The sequence below is a fragment of the Sciurus vulgaris genome (assembly GCF_902686455.1).
Source record: "Sciurus vulgaris genome assembly, chromosome: 14".
Taxonomy (NCBI): domain Eukaryota; kingdom Metazoa; phylum Chordata; class Mammalia; order Rodentia; family Sciuridae; genus Sciurus; species Sciurus vulgaris.
This window is the reverse complement of record NC_136475.1, coordinates 35,371,387-35,381,072: the sequence shown is the minus strand read 5'-3', so window position 1 is coordinate 35,381,072 and position 9,686 is coordinate 35,371,387. Positions and strand designations below refer to the sequence as shown.

The following is a 9,686-nucleotide window of genomic DNA, read 5'->3' as shown; positions in this document are numbered from 1 at the left end:
CAAGAGGCAGAGTCTAGTGCAGGGCCTTCCAGTCATTGGAAGCATGACCTCAAAGGGAATTGTGAGACTCTGTCTTTTCCTCTTCTCCTTCCTGGCCATGAGGTGAATGGACTTCCTCCACCACATGCCACCGCCATGATGTACTGCCTCCTCACAGGCACAAAAGCATTAGGGTCAACAAATATGGATTAAAACTTCTGAAACTGCAAGCTAAAACAAATCTTCCCCCTTTTGAAGTTGATTATCTCAAGTATTTTGTTACAGTTAACTGACACAATCTTATGGAGCATGTGTTGGCATCAATTTTATTTGCTGTTTATAAGGAAATTTCCACGGAACCATGCCGGACACGGGAAATCACATAAGGGAGTTTATTAAGCAAACAGAGTGTCTCCATGCAGGGTAAGAGAGAAAATGAGAGGAAAAGAGAAAGGAAAAGAAAGGGTGCACACTAGAGAGAGTGGAAAGCCAGGAGGATAGAGAAAAGTGAGGAGGACAGACAGAAGAATGGAAAGGATGGCAGGAAAGCTACAGTAAAACAGTTGAATTCCGCTGGGCTAACAGGGGACCAATATCGGAGAAGGATACTTGCAAGCTGACTGATGAACCAATAGCTAGCTAGGATGTTCACAGATTGACAAGTGGTTGGGAGGTGGGGACAATGACTGCACCTGATGGGCAGAGGAGCAGCTTTATACATTACATTCCCCCATTTCTTTTTTTATAAGAAAATCTTTTGCTCTCCAGTTCTTTTTGAAGCCTTCTCTCTCCTTCCTGCCTAAGTGACTGGGGTTGGTTTTGCAGGTGAGATGTAAAAAAGTCCATTCTCCTTCCAGAATTCCAAAGGCAGATGGTTTTCATGGACTTCATTTCCTCAATTTGACTGATCCCCTATTTCTACACTAACTGCCTGTCCCCAATTCTGACTTCATTTACCCCTCTAATTCTAGGAACTACTTCACTGCTGTAGGGAAAGGGAGTGATGACCAATCTGGCTTCTTCAAGCTGGAAGGGGGCAGCGTGGGGCAAGCAGTTTGGAGTTCCCTTTTTAGAAATCAGGTAAATTGAGGGGTTCATGGTAGAAGTCCAGTTGGGAAGAGCAGGTTGTACAGGCATCTGAGGATGGGTGCTTCTATGAGAGAAGAACAAAAAGAAAGGAGTACTGAAATGAGATTGATACAATATAAATGTTGTGGAATTTGGAACATGCCAATGAATATCATAAAGATGACAGAAGTCAATAATTCCTCACGAGGGGGTGGAAGAACTGAGAAGTTGTTCCCATAACAAGGCCTAGCAAAGGCTGAAGAGAACATGGCCTTTATTTGGGAACTTTAACATTGTTCAGGTTATCAGGAATGTAAACACAACATTTAGTAGAGATCTCTATACTTCTGTTACTAGCAAACAAGATTAAGCCTACTTGTGTCTGTAGGCTTTAAACTGACTAAAACTTCTGACTCTGGCAGTTTCTCTTGATAGTTATCAGGCACATTTGCCTAAGAATCTCTCTTTTGTAGCTTTTAGTCTTTATTCTAGTGGGCTAACACAAGTGTACAACTTAAGTTACATTTAAGTATTATTTCTTTTAAATGCCCAAGAATGGCTATATTTTGGTTTTAACTGTTTTGCTAGGTGTTTAAGATCAAGTTGGTCAAAGTGACCTGTTTCTGTCTATTAAAGAGTCAGCTGAGTTTCCACAGGGGTTACTCATAGAGAACTTAAGAGCAGCTTCTTAGCTCCATTAGTGCCATTGGTTAGGCAGGGTCTCCTTGATGAGGTGGCTTTCCTCGAAAGCACCAGGGATGTCTCCTTTTTTCCTTGACCCTCCTTTGCAGCAGGTGCACTGAGTGGCTTTTCCACTAGTGGCCTCATGAATCTCCTTGCTCAGGAGGTTGTGTGACCCAGAGTTGCAAACCTCTTTAGAGAAGTCCTCTTATTCCCTGGGTTCAGGCTGACTTTGAGGGCAAGACCCAAATATGGACTTTTCTTGACCTCTGTATTTAATCTCAATCTCTAAGTTTGATCTTAACCATTAAGCAAGTCAGTCTCACCAGTCATATAGTAAGAGTACTGGGCTTTAACTTCAATGTCTATGACTTTACAGTTATTTACTCCCTTTTATCTAATTGGGGTTTACATTATCTGTCCTATAGTTGATGGCTTACTATTCCAAGTTAACTTACAGTGTCTGCTCTTGAAGCAATACTTCTGCAAAATATTGATCAGGCAACAGTTAGAGTTTACAAGGAAAATACAAAATGGAATCACTAACAGTAAAACATTCAGTTTGTGCAATAGCTATCTTGAATTTTGGCTGAGTTCCTGTTTGAGATCACAGTAATCTTTACAACAAACATCAAACTTTTGAACAAAACTTTAAATGAGTTAAAGTCAGGCTTATTTTGGAGCCATTGTAATGTGTAGCAGGGTTGTGAGGCAGAGCCTTATCTCAGATAACATGGGGCTTTTCAGTGAGGGGCAAAGGAGTATTAGAAAATATAAACACAGATTTTGAAGATTAAGCTGAGATCAGATGGAGCTGTGTACTCTGATGGAAATGCGGATCTAAAGAGTTATGTCAGCAATCTTTATATATGTGCAATGTTAGCTTCCAAAGTTACTGTAAGGTGGGAGGAACCAGAGAAGGGAGCTGATGAAACACTGGTTATCTAGCAAAAGAATTCCTTCCTGCCCAAGAGCTGTGTGCCTGAGATCAATGTACTGCCACAGCAGTTAGGCATCTTGTGCCCTGCACAGGAGCACTCCCAGGCACCAGGCATGCCACAGCCATGAGGTCATCAGAGACCCCAATCTCAGTCACTGTTGTCCCATTTTTGCTACTGTGCATTACACTCTTTCTTAAATGTCATTTTAAGAAGTTTACATATATTGACTCCTGAGTCTATATGAACATTAATTAACACAATTTAATATTATATCCTTTTGTGTGGCAAAGTGGTAAAATGCTTTCATGCTTAACCTTTAAACAAATCAGGCTCTCAATAACTTTAACAAATTTTACATGTACTCTACTGATGACAGGTCCTATAATAGAACATTAAATGATAGGTTTACCATTACAGACAAGTTTAATTTGGAGAATAGCAGCTTGACAAATTTTCTGCTTTAAAGGTTTGTATACCTGGAAAATATGAACACATTTAATATACAAAGAATAACGTTTTTAAGTATGTTACTCCATGGAATAACTTTATAAATTAATCAGATGTCTCTAACAAACCCATTTGAGTAATCCCATACATGTCAACTCTAATTCACTCATCTTATTGTAAAAAAACCAAGATATCCGACAAGTGTACCAACAGTATTTGTTGTCTCTTTCCTGTTGAAGAAAAGTCCTAGAAAAATTGATGTTAGACATTTTATAAACATCAACATTTTATTAGTTTGACCACCTAGAGACTTGTGAGTTAATTTTAAGGACATTTTATTTCTATTAGTTTACCCAATTTAAATTGAACCTCTTTAAATCATGTGAATTAAAAATATTTGGATATTTTTAAAATTTTAATTTTTATGTGTGCTTATATTTAACACAAAAGCAAAGGCCTTGTAATACTTATCTCCATTGCAATGTAATGGATGTTCAAAAATAACTCTAGAGTTGGATAAAAAGAACTGACCAAAAATTATTAATCCAGGTATGTAGGATCAAAATTGTGAGCTCAAAAATATAGCATTTAAGAAAAACAAAAGTCCTAGAAGAAAAATGATAATGGTTATTAATTAAAGCATGAGAAAATGAGAAGGAAAGAAAAGGTGAAAGGGAGAAAAGTATTCTGAGTTGTAGCCCAGGAGAAATTTAAAATGGACACTTTTTTCTTTGGGTTTTAGACTGATCTCCCACTGTGCCTTCCTCCATTTACATTTCAATGTAAGCCTTGACTGAGATGTGAATCTGAAAAGGGCTAAAATGTTCTAGCAGAAACTTGATGCTTAGGTCCTTTTAACTCTTTTTCCTTGTTAGTAATTAATTTAGGTTTGGACACAGAAAATTGTTAAACAATATCTCCCACTACTTGGTGAATGGAGCTGCTTATATTACATGGGGGAGCAGGGGAAGACGGAGAAGCAGGGTCTGGAGCACCCGAGCCTGCAGGAAGAGCCAAGAAACAAGAAAGAAGAGACTGGAAGATAAGGAATCCCTTTCCATCTGCCCACTCGCTCACGGAAGCTGTGTGCCATTACACAAACGGATTTTGATGGCTTTAAGTACTGGGAGTTGGGTGAAGGGTTCCCAGGGTGGAATCTGCCAGATTGGAGGACCCAGATTCCATGGTGGGGACTGATACACTGAGTCTGTGCCCTGGCGTCCCGAGGCCACAGAGTAGTCGACTGGAGATGAGAAGGTGGCACATAGATGGTGTCGTCACACAAACATCCAAGTGGACCAGGCAAAAGCCGAGAAGAGTTGAGGACCTGATATCAGGGTTTTCGAGGGCGAGTGTGCGAGCGCAAGATGAGCCTCAACCCTGAGAGAATCTCCACCATAAAATCAGGAATCCACCCAGTAGATAAGACCGACTAAGGGGGCCTGCCGTATAAATCGGCCTAGGGGAACCGGCCTACTCACCAACTTGAAGTCTGATGATAAATGCAGAGCAGAGCAACCGGGCAGAATGGAAGGTGGAGCTGTATCCGGGGGGGCACTGGGGCTCAGATGAGGTTCCACTTGCAACAGTGGAATGATCCATCCCAAGTCACAGCACCAGATGTAAGGAAATTTCCATGGAACCACGCCGGACACGGGAAATCACATAAGGGAGTTTATTAAGCAAACAGTGTCTCTCTGCAGGGTAAGAGAGAAAATGAGAGGAAAAGAGAAAGGAAAAGAAAGGGCGCATGCTAGAGAGAGTGGAAAGCCAGGAGGATAGAGAAAAGTGAGGAGGACAGACAGAAGAATGAGAAAAGGTGGAGAGGAAGCTATAGTAAACAGTTAAATTTTGCCGGGCTAACAGGGGACCAATAACAGAGAAGGATACTTGCAAGCTGACTGATGAACCAATAGCTAGCTAGGATGTTCACAGATTGACAAGTGGTTGGGAGGCGGGGACAATGACTGCACCTGATGGGCAGAGGAGCAGCTTTATACATTACACTGTTGGGATCACAAAAGAAAATGGGGTGAAAAGGACTTTGGTTAGTTCTCAGGTGCTGATCTGGAACTCAGAAGTTTGGGATTTAGGTCCAAGCAGTTCTATCTGATCTTGGGCAAGTCAGTTCTATTCCTATTCAGATGTGTTTCCTTGTTGGTATTACTAAGGGTTTGAACTGGTCGATGTTAAAGCTGCTACTGTTGTGTATAAAAGCTTTACACCTATTGCTTCACTAATTTTCCTAAGAGCTACTGTTATCACATATTACAGACACAAGAATCTGCCAAGAAGGTTTGAGTCTACGTATGGTGGTTGGAATTGTCTGGTCCAAAGCTCACATTGGTCACTTCTGTGGTTCCTGGTACCTCTCTCTCAACACTAAATACAATGAGGGTCAAGTCTCTGTCCTCAATATGCTCACAGATTATGGGGGAGACAAATAATCTCTCTCTTAGAGAGCATTTTATGTCTTGAAAACAGGTGCAAAACATGCCCATAAGACGTGTGTGTGTGTGTGTGTGTGTGTGTGTGTGTGTGTGTGTCTATAATTGGCTATTAGGAGGAGATGAAAAGATCAGGGAAAGCCAGGATGAGATGGCATTTGAACTTGGCTTTGAAAAACAAGTGGAATGTTGAAGGCTGAAGCAGAGGAATCTTCCAGACAACTTAAATAGTGGGGAAAAAAAACAAAAAAAAAGGTGCAGACATGTGAACACATGTGTGGTTGTGGTGGGGAGGCAGAGAAGGACTGGAACTTAGCCAGTGTGAACCTGTGGATAAAGCTGCTCACCTTCCGGGTGTGAGGTCCCTGACCCAGACCCCTGGGTCTTCCTGCGCAGAGCACACACAGATGCAAGCCCAACCGAGCCCTGTCCCTGCCTATTGGGATACTCCTTCCCAGTTACCCAACGCAGGTGGGCAGTAGGTGAGCAGCAGGTGAGCAAGGATATAACAGTCTACTGCCCTGGTGTCCAGTCCTAACCCTACCTTGTTTCTGATGCCTACTTTCACTTTTTTCCCCCATACTCTGTGAGATAACTCACACTTGCCCGCTTTGGTGACAATTTGACCCTGCAGAGATGGGGACCTCGGATGTCTGTGCTCAACCTGAAACATCCTGTGAAACAACTGAGGAAGAGTATTAGGCTCAGTTCAGCCAGGAGCACTGGCTGGTGGTGTAGGCTGTCCTCCCACAGATTCACTCTGTGACTTTGAGCAAGTCTTATTGTCTCCACCTCCGTCTTTTCCCCATAGGTCAACACTTACATGACTTGTTTGTTCAGAGGGCATTTTAAAAAATAAAACGAGATAACACATACACATAAGACAGATATGGGATTGGCGTGTGGTGATAATTGTTTTCCTCTGCAATTTTACTGGTTTTTAAATCAGACAACTCAAGTGTTGTTTTTTTTTTTTTTTTTAATGGAAACAAAAATTTCTTAAAAATAATTGCCCAGTACCAGGTGTAGTGGCACATACCTGTAGTCCCAGGGACTCAGTAGGTGGGCAGGAGGATCACAAGTTCAATGTCAGCCTCAGCAACTTATCAGTTGTAAGCAACTTAGTGAGAACCTGTCTCAAAATTAAAAAAAAAAAGGAGCTGAGGATATAGCTCAGTGATAAAGCCACCCTGGATTCAATCCTCAGTGCCAAAAATAAAAGAAAGAAAGAAAGAGAGAGAGAGAGAGAGGGAGAGAGAGAGAGAGAAATCAATTTAACAAAAATTGCCCAGTTCAGATGGATGGAATCCTGTATTTCTTGAAAGTAAACACAAGAGGGCGCCATAAGTACACGCTGAAGCGCATACAGACCTGGGTGTTCTTTTTTGATTTTAATGCTTGCTCAGATTTTTATGCCAACCTGTTCCTAAGTAGGAGTAAACAGAGGTCCGCTTATGAGGGGTGTGTCAGTCCGACTCAGTTCGGTTCTGACATTTTTCAATAATTCTAACAAGGGGTCTTTTGACTGATCTGAAAATCTCTTTCTTTTCAGTTCTAAAATTGAGATGTTTTCATTTCTTTACCTCTGTCTCTGAGTATCTGATAATTGACATATCTGAAGATCTTTGCTGAGAAAGTCTAATGACTTGCCCAGGACATGGGAAGAGAAGGATCAAGAATCTGGAGCCAAGCCCTGAACTGGGGACAGGTGAGAAGGTGGAAGATAGAACCGTAGTAGCAGTGAGAGATGGTGTGGTGTGGTGATTGAAGCTGACACCCTGGAGTAGAGTCACCTCTCAGTATGCTCAGGATATTCATTTTAGGAAACTCACGGCTACCAAAATATGTGAATGTTGAAGTCTTTTATGAAAAATGGTGTAGTATTTGCATATAACCCACCCACATCTTTCCATATACGTTAAATCATCTCTTGATTACTTACATACAATGCAATGCAAATACTATGTAAATTGCTGTTAAATTTGTTTCCAACCCTGAAAGCATTTAAGGCTTCTTCACTTGAGTGAGGAAGGTGCACATGTGCATATACATATTCCTTGTCACTCTGCAGACCCTTCCCTTAAAGTATATCCCTTCCTGTGATTTAAACAGTGTCTCTCCTCTTATCCCAAGGTATCCCTATCTGTGAATATACGTCTCATGTCTATATTAAAGCATGCTGTCTTGTTTCTTTAATTTCCCCAGAAATGATGAGTAGTAGGTTAAAGCCACTGCTATTTAGATTAGCCACAGTGATATCTGTTGACTCCACTTTAAATAAGGGGTGTGAAATTCCTACAGTGGCTGGTACACATGGCCAGAAGACAATGACTTCATCCAGAGTAAGGACCTGGCCAGGAATGAGATGGTTTTATCGACTGGGCTCCTTGGGTTTTAACTTCCTCTCACACATATACATTTTAAAATTGAATAATAAATCTTTGTTCTACATATGTTAGAGGTTTTATTGATTTACCAGAACAGTTCTGAAAGAATTATAGTCCATGTTTGGCTGGGGTGAGGCAGAACCTTGAATAAACACAGACATCAACATAACCACCTTTTCTTCATCTCCGATGCTGTAGAAGGTGCCCAACCCCTGTCTTCAGAGTTCATTGGTCAGGAGGAGATTCGGAGGTGGAACTTCTAGGGAGGATGTGCAGGTGAACTCACAACTTCTTAGAGATCCTCCCAATTTTCAGATACTATGTATGACACTTCTGTGTTTCATAGAAAAATAATGCAACATTATTCTCAGTCTCCAAATCAATGTAGCATATAGATGTAAGAATTGAAAATGAGCAAATCACCAAGCTTTGAGTCTTACAACCCTTGAGAGACACAGCTTTCTCCATAATTTAGTTCAGAGTCAACATTTAATAAATGCCTTGGTGGCCAGACAGAGGCGATTTACCTCGTCAATCTGCCAAAACTGAATACTTCAAATGTGCTTGTTCCTTTTACACACTTGCTTAATTGACTTTTTTTCTCTTCATAAAAGTAAAGGAGGATTGAATGTGTCTTTTTTCCAAGTTACTATGATTTGAGTTGGAGATCAGGTGGGTGGAGGAATAAGAGAATCAGGAGTATAAGAGGAATAGTATAAGAACACAGAAAACCATGCCGGACACAGGAAATCACATAAGGGAGTTTATTAAGCAAACAGAGTGTCTCCCTGCAGGGTAAGAGAGAAAATGAGAGGAAAAGAGAGAGAGCGCTTGCAAGAGAGAGTGTGAAAAGCGAGGAGGAGAGAGAAAGAAAATGAGTAGGAGAGAGAAAGCATGAAAAAAGATGGCGGGGAGGCCATCCTTAAGCAGTTGAATTCCTGGGGCTAACAGGGGACCAATAATGGAGAAGGATACTTGCAAGCTGACTGATGAACCAATAGATAGCTAGGATGTTCACAGACTGACAAGTAGTTGGGAGGCAGGGAAATGACCTCAGTGGAAAGGGCGGGGGAGCAACAAGAAGTTGGGAGGTGGGGGAAATGAATGCAGTATAAGGGCGGGGTAGCAGCTTTATATTATAAATAGTTTATAATAATGTTTCAAACATAAGTAACTCTTAGGAAAAAATTCTCTATATTTTTCAAAGGAAATTACATTCAAAACATTTTTATCATTGAAGGAGAAATACCAGTCTACGTCCATTGGGGTGAGACCAGGACAAAATTATTGGATACTAGTATATCATAATGCTGAACTTATTGAATTATATCCATGGTGACTTTCTAGTGTTGTCTTTGATAGTGTTAGGCTTTCTATTGCTCTTCCTATTGAAGCCAGAATTGGGGACAGGCAGTTAGTGTAGAAATAGAATTGGGTCAAATCGAGGAAATGGAGGCAATGAAAACCATCTGCCTCTGGAGACTGCCCCAGGGAAAATTGAAGGTCAAGGATCTCTGGGGCCCACTGATTACCAAATTTACCTGCCCTTGTCAAGGTCTACAGGCAGGGAGCTGCTAATTAATGACCCCTGGGCCCTTGCCTGGCCCAATCACTTTGGCCCTCCCCCTGCCTGTTCGCTTCTCACTTTATGCATCTCACCTGCAAAACTCAGGCCTACTCATATAAGCAGGACAAGGAGAGATAAGCGGGGAGAGAACTGGAGAACAAAAGAAAAC

General features: G+C 41.3%; 1 long non-coding RNA gene across 1 annotated transcript; it reads right to left on the bottom strand.

Annotated features, from left to right (window-relative positions):
• Window positions 1-357: 357 nt before the first annotated feature.
• Window positions 358-3,010, bottom strand: LOC306644297. Its single transcript, XR_013759274.1, has 2 exons — window positions 2,825-3,010; window positions 358-2,317 (listed from the first exon to the last, which is right to left on the bottom strand). It is a non-coding gene; the product is annotated as an uncharacterized lncRNA (long non-coding RNA).
• Window positions 3,011-9,686: the final 6,676 nt, after the last annotated feature.